The sequence below is a fragment of the Rhinoderma darwinii genome (assembly GCF_050947455.1).
Source record: "Rhinoderma darwinii isolate aRhiDar2 chromosome 5 unlocalized genomic scaffold, aRhiDar2.hap1 SUPER_5_unloc_14, whole genome shotgun sequence".
Lineage (NCBI taxonomy): Eukaryota > Metazoa > Chordata > Amphibia > Anura > Rhinodermatidae > Rhinoderma > Rhinoderma darwinii.
Window position 1 is genome coordinate 342,329 of NW_027461770.1, and position 18,398 is coordinate 360,726.

Genomic DNA, 18,398 nt, shown 5'->3' on the forward strand with positions numbered 1-18,398 from the left:
GATGGAATGTACTATCGTCCCTACATTTCAAGAAGAAGTAAGAATTGCAGTTGCAACAAAGCCTTGCTTGCCTACAAAGAGAGCAGCAATTTGGATTTGTTACTATGTTACCTAGAAGAATAACAAACTGTGCAAGGATGGAGGTTGTAGGAGCAAGGAGAAGTTGTCTGTAAAGTTGGTGGATGCCTATTTTCCATTTTGCAGTCCCTTGTCTCCCTCTTGTGGCCTCCTGGAGGCAACTAGCTGTGCAAAAAAAAGACAGCCTGGCGGCCGGCTGTTGCAGTGTTGCCCTCTCAGGCAACACTGAGTGACTGACTGAGCCTCACCGTCTTATATAAAGTTCAGACGGAACTTTGCACGTGTCATAGTGGAGCCCTCAGGATTCCAGAGCCAGCTTTCTGACATCATAATGGGGCCTCAGAGATAAAAGCCTGGGCCCAGGCAGTGTTGGTCAGTGCTGCTCAGCAGGCAGCACTGGACTGGACTGGATTACAGCTGATACAAGGTGTGAAGGAACAAGGGGTGGCTGTGGGCATGCACTTGCTGCCGCTGCCAGTGTTTATCTGCATGGCAGCAGGGCATTTGGGCGTTGCCAGGAAGGCGTTTTTATGTAGATTCCTCCTCTTTCAGCACTGCATTGTGGTGCAAGCAAAAGAAGCAAATCCTGTCTGGCTTCCTCTCCGGCCTTTATTCACCTCCCGTGTAGCTGTGAGTGTGTGAGCCTGCAGGGCCCCATGGAATTGCCTAGAAGTAGGCTGAATCGCTGCAAGGGCTGAACAGCAGTATCGGGCAGGCTCGGGCAACGCGCGGCCCGTTCGGGTTATCGCTTCTCGGCCTTTTGGCTAAGATCAAGTGTAGTATCTGTTCTTATCAGTTTAATATCTGATACGTCCCCTATCTGGGGACCATATATTAAATGGATTTTTAGAACAGGGAGATGGAAATAGAGCTTGCTCTGTCCACTCCACGCATTGACCTGGTATTGCAGTATTTCCAGGACCGGTGCACCCTTTCCTTATGTGTTGACTAAAAGCAGATTCCAAAAGTGTTTTTTGTCTTTGCTATTGTTTCTGTCTTTCTGAAGGGATCTCCCCTTTTAATCCCATTATTTCAACACCTGTTGGACAATGCATGAGTGATAATGAGCTCATTGATTAAATGCAATTAATGAATAGATTGCCACCTCTTGTTGTGTGTCGTCTGTGTTTCTGTGTTTCCGGCATTTCACATTGGAACACCTCATTCACCTTCCTTGTCTTCTCTCCGCCCTCCCTTTTAGGTAAGTTAAAGAGCTGCACCTGAGCCAGCCACTGATTGATTGATTGATTGATTGATTGATTGATTGATTGATTGATTGATTGATGCAGCACAACAGTCAAATAGTGGAGTGGAGTAGGGGAACAGCAAACAGCCAATAAAGCAGCCCGCCCGCTCGCCTGCCCGCCACAATGGACCTACCTGTGTACACTAGATGGATGTGATGGAATGTACTATCGTCCCTACATTTCAAGAAGAAGTAAGAATTGCAGTTGCAACAAGGCCTTGCTTGCCTACAAAGAGAGCAGCAATTTGGATTTGTTACTATGTTACCTAGAAGAATAACAAACTGTGCAAGGATGGAGGTTGTAGGAGCAAGGAGAAGTTGTCTGTAAAGTTGGTGGATGCCTATTTTCCATTTTGCAGTCCCTTGTCTCCCTCTTGTGGCCTCCTGGAGGCAACTAGCTGTGCAAAAAAAAGACAGCCTGGCGGCCGGCTGTTGCAGTGTTGCCCTCTCAGGCAACACTGAGTGACTGACTGAGCCTCACCGTCTTATATAAAGTTCAGACGGAACTTTGCACGTGTCATAGTGGAGCCCTCAGGATTCCAGAGCCAGCTTTCTGACATCATAATGGGGCCTCAGAGATAAAAGCCTGGGCCCAGGCAGTGTTGGTCAGTGCTGCTCAGCAGGCAGCACTGGACTGGACTGGATTACAGCTGATACAAGGTGTGAAGGAACAAGGGGTGGCTGTGGGCATGCACTTGCTGCCGCTGCCAGTGTTTATCTGCATGGCAGCAGGGCATTTGGGCGTTGCCAGGAAGGCGTTTTTATGTAGATTCCTCCTCTTTCAGCACTGCATTGTGGTGCAAGCAAAAGAAGCAAATCCTGTCTGGCTTCCTCTCCGGCCTTTATTCACCTCCCGTGTAGCTGTGAGTGTGTGAGCCTGCAGGGCCCCATGGAATTGCCTAGAAGTAGGCTGAATCGCTGCAAGGGCTGAACAGCAGTATCGGGCAGGCTCGGGCAACGCGCGGCCCGTTCGGGTTATCGCTTCTCGGCCTTTTGGCTAAGATCAAGTGTAGTATCTGTTCTTATCAGTTTAATATCTGATACGTCCCCTATCTGGGGACCATATATTAAATGGATTTTTAGAACAGGGAGATGGAAATAGAGCTTGCTCTGTCCACTCCACGCATTGACCTGGTATTGCAGTATTTCCAGGACCGGTGCACCCTTTCCTTATGTGTTGACTAAAAGCAGATTCCAAAAGTGTTTTTTGTCTTTGCTATTGTTTCTGTCTTTCTGAAGGGATCTCCCCTTTTAATCCCATTATTTCAACACCTGTTGGACAATGCATGAGTGATAATGAGCTCATTGATTAAATGCAATTAATGAATAGATTGCCACCTCTTGTTGTGTGTCGTCTGTGTTTCTGTGTTTCCGGCATTTCACATTGGAACACCTCATTCACCTTCCTTGTCTTCTCTCTGCCCTCCCTTTTAGGTAAGTTAAAGAGCTGCACCTGAGCCAGCCACTGATTGATTGATTGATTGATTGATTGATTGATTGATTGATGCAGCACAACAGTCAAATAGTGGAGTGGAGTAGGGGAACAGCAAACAGCCAATAAAGCAGCCCGCCCGCTCGCCTGCCCGCCACAATGGACCTACCTGTGTACACTAGATGGATGTGATGGAATGTACTGTCGTCCCTACATTTCAAGAAGAAGTAAGAATTGCAGTTGCAACAAAGCCTTGCTTGCCTACAAAGAGAGCAGCAATTTGGATTTGTTACTATGTTACCTAGAAGAATAACAAACTGTGCAAGGATGGAGGTTGTAGGAGCAAGGAGAAGTTGTCTGTAAAGTTGGTGGATGCCTATTTTCCATTTTGCAGTCCCTTGTCTCCCTCTTGTGGCCTCCTGGAGGCAACTAGCTGTGCAAAAAAAAGACAGCCTGGCGGCCGGCTGTTGCAGTGTTGCCCTCTCAGGCAACACTGAGTGACTGACTGAGCCTCACCGTCTTATATAAAGTTCAGACGGAACTTTGCACGTGTCATAGTGGAGCCCTCAGGATTCCAGAGCCAGCTTTCTGACATCATAATGGGGCCTCAGAGATAAAAGCCTGGGCCCAGGCAGTGTTGGTCAGTGCTGCTCAGCAGGCAGCACTGGACTGGACTGGATTACAGCTGATACAAGGTGTGAAGGAACAAGGGGTGGCTGTGGGCATGCACTTGCTGCCGCTGCCAGTGTTTATCTGCATGGCAGCAGGGCATTTGGGCGTTGCCAGGAAGGCGTTTTTATGTAGATTCCTCCTCTTTCAGCACTGCATTGTGGTGCAAGCAAAAGAAGCAAATCCTGTCTGGCTTCCTCTCCGGCCTTTATTCACCTCCCGTGTAGCTGTGAGTGTGTGAGCCTGCAGGGCCCCATGGAATTGCCTAGAAGTAGGCTGAATCGCTGCAAGGGCTGAACAGCAGTATCGGGCAGGCTCGGGCAACGCGCGGCCCGTTCGGGTTATCGCTTCTCGGCCTTTTGGCTAAGATCAAGTGTAGTATCTGTTCTTATCAGTTTAATATCTGATACGTCCCCTATCTGGGGACCATATATTAAATGGATTTTTAGAACAGGGAGATGGAAATAGAGCTTGCTCTGTCCACTCCACGCATTGACCTGGTATTGCAGTATTTCCAGGACCGGTGCACCCTTTCCTTATGTGTTGACTAAAAGCAGATTCCAAAAGTGTTTTTTGTCTTTGCTATTGTTTCTGTCTTTCTGAAGGGATCTCCCCTTTTAATCCCATTATTTCAACACCTGTTGGACAATGCATGAGTGATAATGAGCTCATTGATTAAATGCAATTAATGAATAGATTGCCACCTCTTGTTGTGTGTCGTCTGTGTTTCTGTGTTTCCGGCATTTCACATTGGAACACCTCATTCACCTTCCTTGTCTTCTCTCCGCCCTCCCTTTTAGGTAAGTTAAAGAGCTGCACCTGAGCCAGCCACTGATTGATTGATTGATTGATTGATTGATTGATTGATGCAGCACAACAGTCAAATAGTGGAGTGGAGTAGGGGAACAGCAAACAGCCAATAAAGCAGCCCGCCCGCTCGCCTGCCCGCCACAATGGACCTACCTGTGTACACTAGATGGATGTGATGGAATGTACTGTCGTCCCTACATTTCAAGAAGAAGTAAGAATTGCAGTTGCAACAAAGCCTTGCTTGCCTACAAAGAGAGCAGCAATTTGGATTTGTTACTATGTTACCTAGAAGAATAACAAACTGTGCAAGGATGGAGGTTGTAGGAGCAAGGAGAAGTTGTCTGTAAAGTTGGTGGATGCCTATTTTCCATTTTGCAGTCCCTTGTCTCCCTCTTGTGGCCTCCTGGAGGCAACTAGCTGTGCAAAAAAAAGACAGCCTGGCGGCCGGCTGTTGCAGTGTTGCCCTCTCAGGCAACACTGAGTGACTGACTGAGCCTCACCGTCTTATATAAAGTTCAGACGGAACTTTGCACGTGTCATAGTGGAGCCCTCAGGATTCCAGAGCCAGCTTTCTGACATCATAATGGGGCCTCAGAGATAAAAGCCTGGGCCCAGGCAGTGTTGGTCAGTGCTGCTCAGCAGGCAGCACTGGACTGGACTGGATTACAGCTGATACAAGGTGTGAAGGAACAAGGGGTGGCTGTGGGCATGCACTTGCTGCCGCTGCCAGTGTTTATCTGCATGGCAGCAGGGCATTTGGGCGTTGCCAGGAAGGCGTTTTTATGTAGATTCCTCCTCTTTCAGCACTGCATTGTGGTGCAAGCAAAAGAAGCAAATCCTGTCTGGCTTCCTCTCCGGCCTTTATTCACCTCCCGTGTAGCTGTGAGTGTGTGAGCCTGCAGGGCCCCATGGAATTGCCTAGAAGTAGGCTGAATCGCTGCAAGGGCTGAACAGCAGTATCGGGCAGGCTCGGGCAACGCGCGGCCCGTTCGGGTTATCGCTTCTCGGCCTTTTGGCTAAGATCAAGTGTAGTATCTGTTCTTATCAGTTTAATATCTGATACGTCCCCTATCTGGGGACCATATATCAAATGGATTTTTAGAACAGGGAGATGGAAATAGAGCTTGCTCTGTCCACTCCACGCATTGACCTGGTATTGCAGTATTTCCAGGACCGGTGCACCCTTTCCTTATGTGTTGACTAAAAGCAGATTCCAAAAGTGTTTTTTGTCTTTGCTATTGTTTCTGTCTTTCTGAAGGGATCTCCCCTTTTAATCCCATTATTTCAACACCTGTTGGACAATGCATGAGTGATAATGAGCTCATTGATTAAATGCAATTAATGAATAGATTGCCACCTCTTGTTGTGTGTCGTCTGTGTTTCTGTGTTTCCGGCATTTCACATTGGAACACCTCATTCACCTTCCTTGTCTTCTCTCCGCCCTCCCTTTTAGGTAAGTTAAAGAGCTGCACCTGAGCCAGCCACTGATTGATTGATTGATTGATTGATTGATTGATTGATTGATTGATTGATGCAGCACAACAGTCAAATAGTGGAGTGGAGTAGGGGAACAGCAAACAGCCAATAAAGCAGCCCGCCCGCTCGCCTGCCCGCCACAATGGACCTACCTGTGTACACTAGATGGATGTGATGGAATGTACTATCGTCCCTACATTTCAAGAAGAAGTAAGAATTGCAGTTGCAACAAAGCCTTGCTTGCCTACAAAGAGAGCAGCAATTTGGATTTGTTACTATGTTACCTAGAAGAATAACAAACTGTGCAAGGATGGAGGTTGTAGGAGCAAGGAGAAGTTGTCTGTAAAGTTGGTGGATGCCTATTTTCCATTTTGCAGTCCCTTGTCTCCCTCTTGTGGCCTCCTGGAGGCAACTAGCTGTGCAAAAAAAAGACAGCCTGGCGGCCGGCTGTTGCAGTGTTGCCCTCTCAGGCAACACTGAGTGACTGACTGAGCCTCACCGTCTTATATAAAGTTCAGACGGAACTTTGCACGTGTCATAGTGGAGCCCTCAGGATTCCAGAGCCAGCTTTCTGACATCATAATGGGGCCTCAGAGATAAAAGCCTGGGCCCAGGCAGTGTTGGTCAGTGCTGCTCAGCAGGCAGCACTGGACTGGACTGGATTACAGCTGATACAAGGTGTGAAGGAACAAGGGGTGGCTGTGGGCATGCACTTGCTGCCGCTGCCAGTGTTTATCTGCATGGCAGCAGGGCATTTGGGCGTTGCCAGGAAGGCGTTTTTATGTAGATTCCTCCTCTTTCAGCACTGCATTGTGGTGCAAGCAAAAGAAGCAAATCCTGTCTGGCTTCCTCTCCGGCCTTTATTCACCTCCCGTGTAGCTGTGAGTGTGTGAGCCTGCAGGGCCCCATGGAATTGCCTAGAAGTAGGCTGAATCGCTGCAAGGGCTGAACAGCAGTATCGGGCAGGCTCGGGCAACGCGCGGCCCGTTCGGGTTATCGCTTCTCGGCCTTTTGGCTAAGATCAAGTGTAGTATCTGTTCTTATCAGTTTAATATCTGATACGTCCCCTATCTGGGGACCATATATTAAATGGATTTTTAGAACAGGGAGATGGAAATAGAGCTTGCTCTGTCCACTCCACGCATTGACCTGGTATTGCAGTATTTCCAGGACCGGTGCACCCTTTCCTTATGTGTTGACTAAAAGCAGATTCCAAAAGTGTTTTTTGTCTTTGCTATTGTTTCTGTCTTTCTGAAGGGATCTCCCCTTTTAATCCCATTATTTCAACACCTGTTGGACAATGCATGAGTGATAATGAGCTCATTGATTAAATGCAATTAATGAATAGATTGCCACCTCTTGTTGTGTGTCGTCTGTGTTTCTGTGTTTCCGGCATTTCACATTGGAACACCTCATTCACCTTCCTTGTCTTCTCTCCGCCCTCCCTTTTAGGTAAGTTAAAGAGCTGCACCTGAGCCAGCCACTGATTGATTGATTGATTGATTGATTGATTGATTGATTGATGCAGCACAACAGTCAAATAGTGGAGTGGAGTAGGGGAACAGCAAACAGCCAATAAAGCAGCCCGCCCGCTCGCCTGCCCGCCACAATGGACCTACCTGTGTACACTAGATGGATGTGATGGAATGTACTATCGTCCCTACATTTCAAGAAGAAGTAAGAATTGCAGTTGCAACAAGGCCTTGCTTGCCTACAAAGAGAGCAGCAATTTGGATTTGTTACTATGTTACCTAGAAGAATAACAAACTGTGCAAGGATGGAGGTTGTAGGAGCAAGGAGAAGTTGTCTGTAAAGTTGGTGGATGCCTATTTTCCATTTTGCAGTCCCTTGTCTCCCTCTTGTGGCCTCCTGGAGGCAACTAGCTGTGCAAAAAAAAGACAGCCTGGCGGCCGGCTGTTGCAGTGTTGCCCTCTCAGGCAACACTGAGTGACTGACTGAGCCTCACCGTCTTATATAAAGTTCAGACGGAACTTTGCACGTGTCATAGTGGAGCCCTCAGGATTCCAGAGCCAGCTTTCTGACATCATAATGGGGCCTCAGAGATAAAAGCCTGGGCCCAGGCAGTGTTGGTCAGTGCTGCTCAGCAGGCAGCACTGGACTGGACTGGATTACAGCTGATACAAGGTGTGAAGGAACAAGGGGTGGCTGTGGGCATGCACTTGCTGCCGCTGCCAGTGTTTATCTGCATGGCAGCAGGGCATTTGGGCGTTGCCAGGAAGGCGTTTTTATGTAGATTCCTCCTCTTTCAGCACTGCATTGTGGTGCAAGCAAAAGAAGCAAATCCTGTCTGGCTTCCTCTCCGGCCTTTATTCACCTCCCGTGTAGCTGTGAGTGTGTGAGCCTGCAGGGCCCCATGGAATTGCCTAGAAGTAGGCTGAATCGCTGCAAGGGCTGAACAGCAGTATCGGGCAGGCTCGGGCAACGCGCGGCCCGTTCGGGTTATCGCTTCTCGGCCTTTTGGCTAAGATCAAGTGTAGTATCTGTTCTTATCAGTTTAATATCTGATACGTCCCCTATCTGGGGACCATATATTAAATGGATTTTTAGAACAGGGAGATGGAAATAGAGCTTGCTCTGTCCACTCCACGCATTGACCTGGTATTGCAGTATTTCCAGGACCGGTGCACCCTTTCCTTATGTGTTGACTAAAAGCAGATTCCAAAAGTGTTTTTTGTCTTTGCTATTGTTTCTGTCTTTCTGAAGGGATCTCCCCTTTTAATCCCATTATTTCAACACCTGTTGGACAATGCATGAGTGATAATGAGCTCATTGATTAAATGCAATTAATGAATAGATTGCCACCTCTTGTTGTGTGTCGTCTGTGTTTCTGTGTTTCCGGCATTTCACATTGGAACACCTCATTCACCTTCCTTGTCTTCTCTCCGCCCTCCCTTTTAGGTAAGTTAAAGAGCTGCACCTGAGCCAGCCACTGATTGATTGATTGATTGATTGATTGATTGATTGATTGATTGATTGATTGATTGATGCAGCACAACAGTCAAATAGTGGAGTGGAGTAGGGGAACAGCAAACAGCCAATAAAGCAGCCCGCCCGCTCGCCTGCCCGCCACAATGGACCTACCTGTGTACACTAGATGGATGTGATGGAATGTACTGTCGTCCCTACATTTCAAGAAGAAGTAAGAATTGCAGTTGCAACAAAGCCTTGCTTGCCTACAAAGAGAGCAGCAATTTGGATTTGTTACTATGTTACCTAGAAGAATAACAAACTGTGCAAGGATGGAGGTTGTAGGAGCAAGGAGAAGTTGTCTGTAAAGTTGGTGGATGCCTATTTTCCATTTTGCAGTCCCTTGTCTCCCTCTTGTGGCCTCCTGGAGGCAACTAGCTGTGCAAAAAAAAGACAGCCTGGCGGCCGGCTGTTGCAGTGTTGCCCTCTCAGGCAACACTGAGTGACTGACTGAGCCTCACCGTCTTATATAAAGTTCAGACGGAACTTTGCACGTGTCATAGTGGAGCCCTCAGGATTCCAGAGCCAGCTTTCTGACATCATAATGGGGCCTCAGAGATAAAAGCCTGGGCCCAGGCAGTGTTGGTCAGTGCTGCTCAGCAGGCAGCACTGGACTGGACTGGATTACAGCTGATACAAGGTGTGAAGGAACAAGGGGTGGCTGTGGGCATGCACTTGCTGCCGCTGCCAGTGTTTATCTGCATGGCAGCAGGGCATTTGGGCGTTGCCAGGAAGGCGTTTTTATGTAGATTCCTCCTCTTTCAGCACTGCATTGTGGTGCAAGCAAAAGAAGCAAATCCTGTCTGGCTTCCTCTCCGGCCTTTATTCACCTCCCGTGTAGCTGTGAGTGTGTGAGCCTGCAGGGCCCCATGGAATTGCCTAGAAGTAGGCTGAATCGCTGCAAGGGCTGAACAGCAGTATCGGGCAGGCTCGGGCAACGCGCGGCCCGTTCGGGTTATCGCTTCTCGGCCTTTTGGCTAAGATCAAGTGTAGTATCTGTTCTTATCAGTTTAATATCTGATACGTCCCCTATCTGGGGACCATATATTAAATGGATTTTTAGAACAGGGAGATGGAAATAGAGCTTGCTCTGTCCACTCCACGCATTGACCTGGTATTGCAGTATTTCCAGGACCGGTGCACCCTTTCCTTATGTGTTGACTAAAAGCAGATTCCAAAAGTGTTTTTTGTCTTTGCTATTGTTTCTGTCTTTCTGAAGGGATCTCCCCTTTTAATCCCATTATTTCAACACCTGTTGGACAATGCATGAGTGATAATGAGCTCATTGATTAAATGCAATTAATGAATAGATTGCCACCTCTTGTTGTGTGTCATCTGTGTTTCTGTGTTTCCGGCATTTCACATTGGAACACCTCATTCACCTTCCTTGTCTTCTCTCTGCCCTCCCTTTTAGGTAAGTTAAAGAGCTGCACCTGAGCCAGCCACTGATTGATTGATTGATTGATTGATTGATTGATTGATTGATTGATTGATTGATTGATTGATTGATTGATGCAGCACAACAGTCAAATAGTGGAGTGGAGTAGGGGAACAGCAAACAGCCAATAAAGCAGGCCGCCCGCTCGCCTGCCCGCCACAATGGACCTACCTGTGTACACTAGATGGATGTGATGGAATGTACTGTCGTCCCTACATTTCAAGAAGAAGTAAGAATTGCAGTTGCAACAAAGCCTTGCTTGCCTGCAAAGAGAGCAGCAATTTGGATTTGTTACTATGTTACCTAGAAGAATAACAAACTGTGCAAGGATGGAGGTTGTAGGAGCAAGGAGAAGTTGTCTGTAAAGTTGGTGGATGCCTATTTTCCATTTTGCAGTCCCTTGTCTCCCTCTTGTGGCCTCCTGGAGGCAACTAGCTGTGCAAAAAAAAGACAGCCTGGCGGCCGGCTGTTGCAGTGTTGCCCTCTCAGGCAACACTGAGTGACTGACTGAGCCTCACCGTCTTATATAAAGTTCAGACGGAACTTTGCACGTGTCATAGTGGAGCCCTCAGGATTCCAGAGCCAGCTTTCTGACATCATAATGGGGCCTCAGAGATAAAAGCCTGGGCCCAGGCAGTGTTGGTCAGTGCTGCTCAGCAGGCAGCACTGGACTGGACTGGATTACAGCTGATACAAGGTGTGAAGGAACAAGGGGTGGCTGTGGGCATGCACTTGCTGCCGCTGCCAGTGTTTATCTGCATGGCAGCAGGGCATTTGGGCGTTGCCAGGAAGGCGTTTTTATGTAGATTCCTCCTCTTTCAGCACTGCATTGTGGTGCAAGCAAAAGAAGCAAATCCTGTCTGGCTTCCTCTCCGGCCTTTATTCACCTCCCGTGTAGCTGTGAGTGTGTGAGCCTGCAGGGCCCCATGGAATTGCCTAGAAGTAGGCTGAATCGCTGCAAGGGCTGAACAGCAGTATCGGGCAGGCTCGGGCAACGCGCGGCCCGTTCGGGTTATCGCTTCTCGGCCTTTTGGCTAAGATCAAGTGTAGTATCTGTTCTTATCAGTTTAATATCTGATACGTCCCCTATCTGGGGACCATATATTAAATGGATTTTTAGAACAGGGAGATGGAAATAGAGCTTGCTCTGTCCACTCCACGCATTGACCTGGTATTGCAGTATTTCCAGGACCGGTGCACCCTTTCCTTATGTGTTGACTAAAAGCAGATTCCAAAAGTGTTTTTTGTCTTTGCTATTGTTTCTGTCTTTCTGAAGGGATCTCCCCTTTTAATCCCATTATTTCAACACCTGTTGGACAATGCATGAGTGATAATGAGCTCATTGATTAAATGCAATTAATGAATAGATTGCCACCTCTTGTTGTGTGTCGTCTGTGTTTCTGTGTTTCCGGCATTTCACATTGGAACACCTCATTCACCTTCCTTGTCTTCTCTCCGCCCTCCCTTTTAGGTAAGTTAAAGAGCTGCACCTGAGCCAGCCACTGATTGATTGATTGATTGATTGATTGATTGATTGATTGATTGATTGATTGATTGATTGATTGATTGATGCAGCACAACAGTCAAATAGTGGAGTGGAGTAGGGGAACAGCAAACAGCCAATAAAGCAGCCCGCCCGCTCGCCTGCCCGCCACAATGGACCTACCTGTGTACACTAGATGGATGTGATGGAATGTACTGTCGTCCCTACATTTCAAGAAGAAGTAAGAATTGCAGTTGCAACAAAGCCTTGCTTGCCTACAAAGAGAGCAGCAATTTGGATTTGTTACTATGTTACCTAGAAGAATAACAAACTGTGCAAGGATGGAGGTTGTAGGAGCAAGGAGAAGTTGTCTGTAAAGTTGGTGGATGCCTATTTTCCATTTTGCAGTCCCTTGTCTCCCTCTTGTGGCCTCCTGGAGGCAACTAGCTGTGCAAAAAAAAGACAGCCTGGCGGCCGGCTGTTGCAGTGTTGCCCTCTCAGGCAACACTGAGTGACTGACTGAGCCTCACCGTCTTATATAAAGTTCAGACGGAACTTTGCACGTGTCATAGTGGAGCCCTCAGGATTCCAGAGCCAGCTTTCTGACATCATAATGGGGCCTCAGAGATAAAAGCCTGGGCCCAGGCAGTGTTGGTCAGTGCTGCTCAGCAGGCAGCACTGGACTGGACTGGATTACAGCTGATACAAGGTGTGAAGGAACAAGGGGTGGCTGTGGGCATGCACTTGCTGCCGCTGCCAGTGTTTATCTGCATGGCAGCAGGGCATTTGGGCGTTGCCAGGAAGGCGTTTTTATGTAGATTCCTCCTCTTTCAGCACTGCATTGTGGTGCAAGCAAAAGAAGCAAATCCTGTCTGGCTTCCTCTCCGGCCTTTATTCACCTCCCGTGTAGCTGTGAGTGTGTGAGCCTGCAGGGCCCCATGGAATTGCCTAGAAGTAGGCTGAATCGCTGCAAGGGCTGAACAGCAGTATCGGGCAGGCTCGGGCAACGCGCGGCCCGTTCGGGTTATCGCTTCTCGGCCTTTTGGCTAAGATCAAGTGTAGTATCTGTTCTTATCAGTTTAATATCTGATACGTCCCCTATCTGGGGACCATATATCAAATGGATTTTTAGAACAGGGAGATGGAAATAGAGCTTGCTCTGTCCACTCCACGCATTGACCTGGTATTGCAGTATTTCCAGGACCGGTGCACCCTTTCCTTATGTGTTGACTAAAAGCAGATTCCAAAAGTGTTTTTTGTCTTTGCTATTGTTTCTGTCTTTCTGAAGGGATCTCCCCTTTTAATCCCATTATTTCAACACCTGTTGGACAATGCATGAGTGATAATGAGCTCATTGATTAAATGCAATTAATGAATAGATTGCCACCTCTTGTTGTGTGTCGTCTGTGTTTCTGTGTTTCCGGCATTTCACATTGGAACACCTCATTCACCTTCCTTGTCTTCTCTCCGCCCTCCCTTTTAGGTAAGTTAAAGAGCTGCACCTGAGCCAGCCACTGATTGATTGATTGATTGATTGATTGATTGATTGATTGATTGATTGATTGATGCAGCACAACAGTCAAATAGTGGAGTGGAGTAGGGGAACAGCAAACAGCCAATAAAGCAGCCCGCCCGCTCGCCTGCCCGCCACAATGGACCTACCTGTGTACACTAGATGGATGTGATGGAATGTACTATCGTCCCTATATTTCAAGAAGAAGTAAGAATTGCAGTTGCAACAAAGCCTTGCTTGCCTACAAAGAGAGCAGCAATTTGGATTTGTTACTATGTTACCTAGAAGAATAACAAACTGTGCAAGGATGGAGGTTGTAGGAGCAAGGAGAAGTTGTCTGTAAAGTTGGTGGATGCCTATTTTCCATTTTGCAGTCCCTTGTCTCCCTCTTGTGGCCTCCTGGAGGCAACTAGCTGTGCAAAAAAAAGACAGCCTGGCGGCCGGCTGTTGCAGTGTTGCCCTCTCAGGCAACACTGAGTGACTGACTGAGCCTCACCGTCTTATATAAAGTTCAGACGGAACTTTGCACGTGTCATAGTGGAGCCCTCAGGATTCCAGAGCCAGCTTTCTGACATCATAATGGGGCCTCAGAGATAAAAGCCTGGGCCCAGGCAGTGTTGGTCAGTGCTGCTCAGCAGGCAGCACTGGACTGGACTGGATTACAGCTGATACAAGGTGTGAAGGAACAAGGGGTGGCTGTGGGCATGCACTTGCTGCCGCTGCCAGTGTTTATCTGCATGGCAGCAGGGCATTTGGGCGTTGCCAGGAAGGCGTTTTTATGTAGATTCCTCCTCTTTCAGCACTGCATTGTGGTGCAAGCAAAAGAAGCAAATCCTGTCTGGCTTCCTCTCCGGCCTTTATTCACCTCCCGTGTAGCTGTGAGTGTGTGAGCCTGCAGGGCCCCATGGAATTGCCTAGAAGTAGGCTGAATCGCTGCAAGGGCTGAACAGCAGTATCGGGCAGGCTCGGGCAACGCGCGGCCCGTTCGGGTTATCGCTTCTCGGCCTTTTGGCTAAGATCAAGTGTAGTATCTGTTCTTATCAGTTTAATATCTGATATGTCCCCTATCTGGGGACCATATATTAAATGGATTTTTAGAACAGGGAGATGGAAATAGAGCTTGCTCTGTCCACTCCACGCATTGACCTGGTATTGCAGTATTTCCAGGACCGGTGCACCCTTTCCTTATGTGTTGACTAAAAGCAGATTCCAAAAGTGTTTTTTGTCTTTGCTATTGTTTCTGTCTTTCTGAAGGGATCTCCCCTTTTAATCCCATTATTTCAACACCTGTTGGACAATGCATGAGTGATAATGAGCTCATTGATTAAATGCAATTAATGAATAGATTGCCACCTCTTGTTGTGTGTCGTCTGTGTTTCTGTGTTTCCGGCATTTCACATTGGAACACCTCATTCACCTTCCTTGTCTTCTCTCCGCCCTCCCTTTTAGGTAAGTTAAAGAGCTGCACCTGAGCCAGCCACTGATTGATTGATTGATTGATTGATTGATTGATTGATTGATGCAGCACAACAGTCAAATAGTGGAGTGGAGTAGGGGAACAGCAAACAGCCAATAAAGCAGCCCGCCCGCTCGCCTGCCCGCCACAATGGACCTACCTGTGTACACTAGATGGATGTGATGGAATGTACTGTCGTCCCTACATTTCAAGAAGAAGTAAGAATTGCAGTTGCAACAAAGCCTTGCTTGCCTACAAAGAGAGCAGCAATTTGGATTTGTTACTATGTTACCTAGAAGAATAACAAACTGTGCAAGGATGGAGGTTGTAGGAGCAAGGAGAAGTTGTCTGTAAAGTTGGTGGATGCCTATTTTCCATTTTGCAGTCCCTTGTCTCCCTCTTGTGGCCTCCTGGAGGCAACTAGCTGTGCAAAAAAAAGACAGCCTGGCGGCCGGCTGTTGCAGTGTTGCCCTCTCAGGCAACACTGAGTGACTGACTGAGCCTCACCGTCTTATATAAAGTTCAGACGGAACTTTGCACGTGTCATAGTGGAGCCCTCAGGATTCCAGAGCCAGCTTTCTGACATCATAATGGGGCCTCAGAGATAAAAGCCTGGGCCCAGGCAGTGTTGGTCAGTGCTGCTCAGCAGGCAGCACTGGACTGGACTGGATTACAGCTGATACAAGGTGTGAAGGAACAAGGGGTGGCTGTGGGCATGCACTTGCTGCCGCTGCCAGTGATTATCTGCATGGCAGCAGGGCATTTGGGCGTTGCCAGGAAGGCGTTTTTATGTAGATTCCTCCTCTTTCAGCACTGCATTGTGGTGCAAGCAAAAGAAGCAAATCCTGTCTGGCTTCCTCTCCGGCCTTTATTCACCTCCCGTGTAGCTGTGAGTGTGTGAGCCTGCAGGGCCCCATGGAATTGCCTAGAAGTAGGCTGAATCGCTGCAAGGGCTGAACAGCAGTATCGGGCAGGCTCGGGCAACGCGCGGCCCGTTCGGGTTATCGCTTCTCGGCCTTTTGGCTAAGATCAAGTGTAGTATCTGTTCTTATCAGTTTAATATCTGATACGTCCCCTATCTGGGGACCATATATTAAATGGATTTTTAGAACAGGGAGATGGAAATAGAGCTTGCTCTGTCCACTCCACGCATTGACCTGGTATTGCAGTATTTCCAGGACCGGTGCACCCTTTCCTTATGTGTTGACTAAAAGCAGATTCCAAAAGTGTTTTTTGTCTTTGCTATTGTTTCTGTCTTTCTGAAGGGATCTCCCCTTTTAATCCCATTATTTCAACACCTGTTGGACAATGCATGAGTGATAATGAGCTCATTGATTAAATGCAATTAATGAATAGATTGCCACCTCTTGTTGTGTGTCGTCTGTGTTTCTGTGTTTCCGGCATTTCACATTGGAACACCTCATTCACCTTCCTTGTCTTCTCTCCGCCCTCCCTTTTAGGTAAGTTAAAGAGCTGCACCTGAGCCAGCCACTGATTGATTGATTGATTGATTGATTGATTGATTGATGCAGCACAACAGTCAAATAGTGGAGTGGAGTAGGGGAACAGCAAACAGCCAATAAAGCAGCCCGCCCGCTCGCCTGCCCGCCACAATGGACCTACCTGTGTACACTAGATGGATGTGATGGAATGTACTGTCGTCCCTACATTTCAAGAAGAAGTAAGAATTGCAGTTGCAACAAAGCCTTGCTTGCCTACAAAGAGAGCAGCAATTTGGATTTGTTACTATGTTACCTAGAAGAATAACAAACTGTGCAAGGATGGAGGTTGTAGGAGCAAGGAGAAGTTGTCTGTAAAGTTGGTGGATGCCTATTTTCCATTTTGCAGTCCCTTGTCTCCCTCTTGTGGCCTCCTGGAGGCAACTAGCTGTGCAAAAAAAAGACAGCCTGGCGGCCGGCTGTTGCAGTGTTGCCCTCTCAGGCAACACTGAGTGACTGACTGAGCCTCACCGTCTTATATAAAGTTCAGACGGAACTTTGCACGTGTCATAGTGGAGCCCTCAGGATTCCAGAGCCAGCTTTCTGACATCATAATGGGGCCTCAGAGATAAAAGCCTGGGCCCAGGCAGTGTTGGTCAGTGCTGCTCAGCAGGCAGCACTGGACTGGACTGGATTACAGCTGATACAAGGTGTGAAGGAACAAGGGGTGGCTGTGGGCATGCACTTGCTGCCGCTGCCAGTGTTTATCTGCATGGCAGCAGGGCATTTGGGCGTTGCCAGGAAGGCGTTTTTATGTAGATTCCTCCTCTTTCAGCACTGCATTGTGGTGCAAGCAAAAGAAGCAAATCCTGTCTGGCTTCCTCTCCGGCCTTTATTCACCTCCCGTGTAGCTGTGAGTGTGTGAGCCTGCAGGGCCCCATGGAATTGCCTAGAAGTAGGCTGAATCGCTGCAAGGGCTGAACAGCAGTATCGGGCAGGCTCGGGCAACGCGCGGCCCGTTCGGGTTATCGCTTCTCGGCCTTTTGGCTAAGATCAAGTGTAGTATCTGTTCTTATCAGTTTAATATCTGATACGTCCCCTATCTGGGGACCATATATTAAATGGATTTTTAGAACAGGGAGATGGAAATAGAGCTTGCTCTGTCCACTCCACGCATTGACCTGGTATTGCAGTATTTCCAGGACCGGTGCACCCTTTCCTTATGTGTTGACTAAAAGCAGATTCCAAAAGTGTTTTTTGTCTTTGCTATTGTTTCTGTCTTTCTGAAGGGATCTCCCCTTTTAATCCCATTATTTCAACACCTGTTGGACAATGCATGAGTGATAATGAGCTCATTGATTAAATGCAATTAATGAATAGATTGCCACCTCTTGTTGTGTGTCGTCTGTGTTTCTGTGTTTCCGGCATTTCACATTGGAACACCTCATTCACCTTCCTTGTCTTCTCTCCGCCCTCCCTTTTAGGTAAGTTAAAGAGCTGCACCTGAGCCAGCCACTGATTGATTGATTGATTGATTGATTGATTGATTGATTGATGCAGCACAACAGTCAAATAGTGGAGTGGAGTAGGGGAACAGCAAACAGCCAATAAAGCAGCCCGCCCGCTCGCCTGCCCGCCACAATGGACCTACCTGTGTACACTAGATGGATGTGATGGAATGTACTGTCGTCCCTACATTTCAAGAAGAAGTAAGAATTGCAGTTGCAACAAAGCCTTGCTTGCCTACAAAGAGAGCAGCAATTTGGATTTGTTACTATGTTACCTAGAAGAATAACAAACTGTGCAAGGATGGAGGTTGTAGGAGCAAGGAGAAGTTGTCTGTAAAGTTGGTGGATGCCTATTTTCCATTTTGCAGTCCCTTGTCTCCCTCTTGTGGCCTCCTGGAGGCAACTAGCTGTGCAAAAAAAAGACAGCCTGGCGGCCGGCTGTTGCAGTGTTGCCCTCTCAGGCAACACTGAGTGACTGACTGAGCCTCACCGTCTTATATAAAGTTCAGACGGAACTTTGCACGTGTCATAGTGGAGCCCTCAGGATTCCAGAGCCAGCTTTCTGACATCATAATGGGGCCTCAGAGATAAAAGCCTGGGCCCAGGCAGTGTTGGTCAGTGCTGCTCAGCAGGCAGCACTGGACTGGACTGGATTACAGCTGATACAAGGTGTGAAGGAACAAGGGGTGGCTGTGGGCATGCACTTGCTGCCGCTGCCAGTGTTTATCTGCATGGCAGCAGGGCATTTGGGCGTTGCCAGGAAGGCGTTTTTATGTAGATTCCTCCTCTTTCAGCACTGCATTGTGGTGCAAGCAAAAGAAGCAAATCCTGTCTGGCTTCCTCTCCGGCCTTTATTCACCTC

At 47.9% G+C, this 18,398-nt stretch overlaps 12 non-coding genes across 12 annotated transcripts; all 12 read left to right on the top strand.

Moving 5' to 3' along the window:
* Positions 1-822: 822 nt before the first annotated feature.
* Positions 823-1,013, top strand: LOC142685556 (U2 spliceosomal RNA). The gene has a single exon (XR_012855025.1). It is a non-coding gene; the product is annotated as a U2 spliceosomal RNA (small nuclear RNA).
* Positions 1,014-2,301: 1,288 nt separating this feature from the next.
* LOC142685557 (U2 spliceosomal RNA) lies at positions 2,302-2,492 on the top strand. The gene has a single exon (XR_012855026.1). It is a non-coding gene; the product is annotated as a U2 spliceosomal RNA (small nuclear RNA).
* Positions 2,493-3,768: 1,276 nt separating this feature from the next.
* On the top strand, positions 3,769-3,959 carry LOC142685558 (U2 spliceosomal RNA). Its single transcript, XR_012855027.1, has one exon. It is a non-coding gene; the product is annotated as a U2 spliceosomal RNA (small nuclear RNA).
* Positions 3,960-5,231: 1,272 nt separating this feature from the next.
* Positions 5,232-5,422, top strand: LOC142685625 (U2 spliceosomal RNA). Its single transcript, XR_012855088.1, has one exon. It is a non-coding gene; the product is annotated as a U2 spliceosomal RNA (small nuclear RNA).
* A 1,284-nt stretch (positions 5,423-6,706) lies between these two features.
* LOC142685559 (U2 spliceosomal RNA) lies at positions 6,707-6,897 on the top strand. The gene has a single exon (XR_012855028.1). It is a non-coding gene; the product is annotated as a U2 spliceosomal RNA (small nuclear RNA).
* A 1,276-nt stretch (positions 6,898-8,173) lies between these two features.
* LOC142685560 (U2 spliceosomal RNA) lies at positions 8,174-8,364 on the top strand. The gene has a single exon (XR_012855029.1). It is a non-coding gene; the product is annotated as a U2 spliceosomal RNA (small nuclear RNA).
* Positions 8,365-9,656: 1,292 nt separating this feature from the next.
* Positions 9,657-9,847, top strand: LOC142685562 (U2 spliceosomal RNA). Its single transcript, XR_012855030.1, has one exon. It is a non-coding gene; the product is annotated as a U2 spliceosomal RNA (small nuclear RNA).
* A 1,304-nt stretch (positions 9,848-11,151) lies between these two features.
* LOC142685563 (U2 spliceosomal RNA) lies at positions 11,152-11,342 on the top strand. Its single transcript, XR_012855031.1, has one exon. It is a non-coding gene; the product is annotated as a U2 spliceosomal RNA (small nuclear RNA).
* A 1,304-nt stretch (positions 11,343-12,646) lies between these two features.
* Positions 12,647-12,837, top strand: LOC142685626 (U2 spliceosomal RNA). The gene has a single exon (XR_012855089.1). It is a non-coding gene; the product is annotated as a U2 spliceosomal RNA (small nuclear RNA).
* A 1,288-nt stretch (positions 12,838-14,125) lies between these two features.
* LOC142685376 (U2 spliceosomal RNA) lies at positions 14,126-14,316 on the top strand. Its single transcript, XR_012854862.1, has one exon. It is a non-coding gene; the product is annotated as a U2 spliceosomal RNA (small nuclear RNA).
* A 1,276-nt stretch (positions 14,317-15,592) lies between these two features.
* On the top strand, positions 15,593-15,783 carry LOC142685564 (U2 spliceosomal RNA). The gene has a single exon (XR_012855032.1). It is a non-coding gene; the product is annotated as a U2 spliceosomal RNA (small nuclear RNA).
* A 1,272-nt stretch (positions 15,784-17,055) lies between these two features.
* On the top strand, positions 17,056-17,246 carry LOC142685565 (U2 spliceosomal RNA). Its single transcript, XR_012855033.1, has one exon. It is a non-coding gene; the product is annotated as a U2 spliceosomal RNA (small nuclear RNA).
* The last annotated feature ends 1,152 nt before the right edge of the window (positions 17,247-18,398 follow it).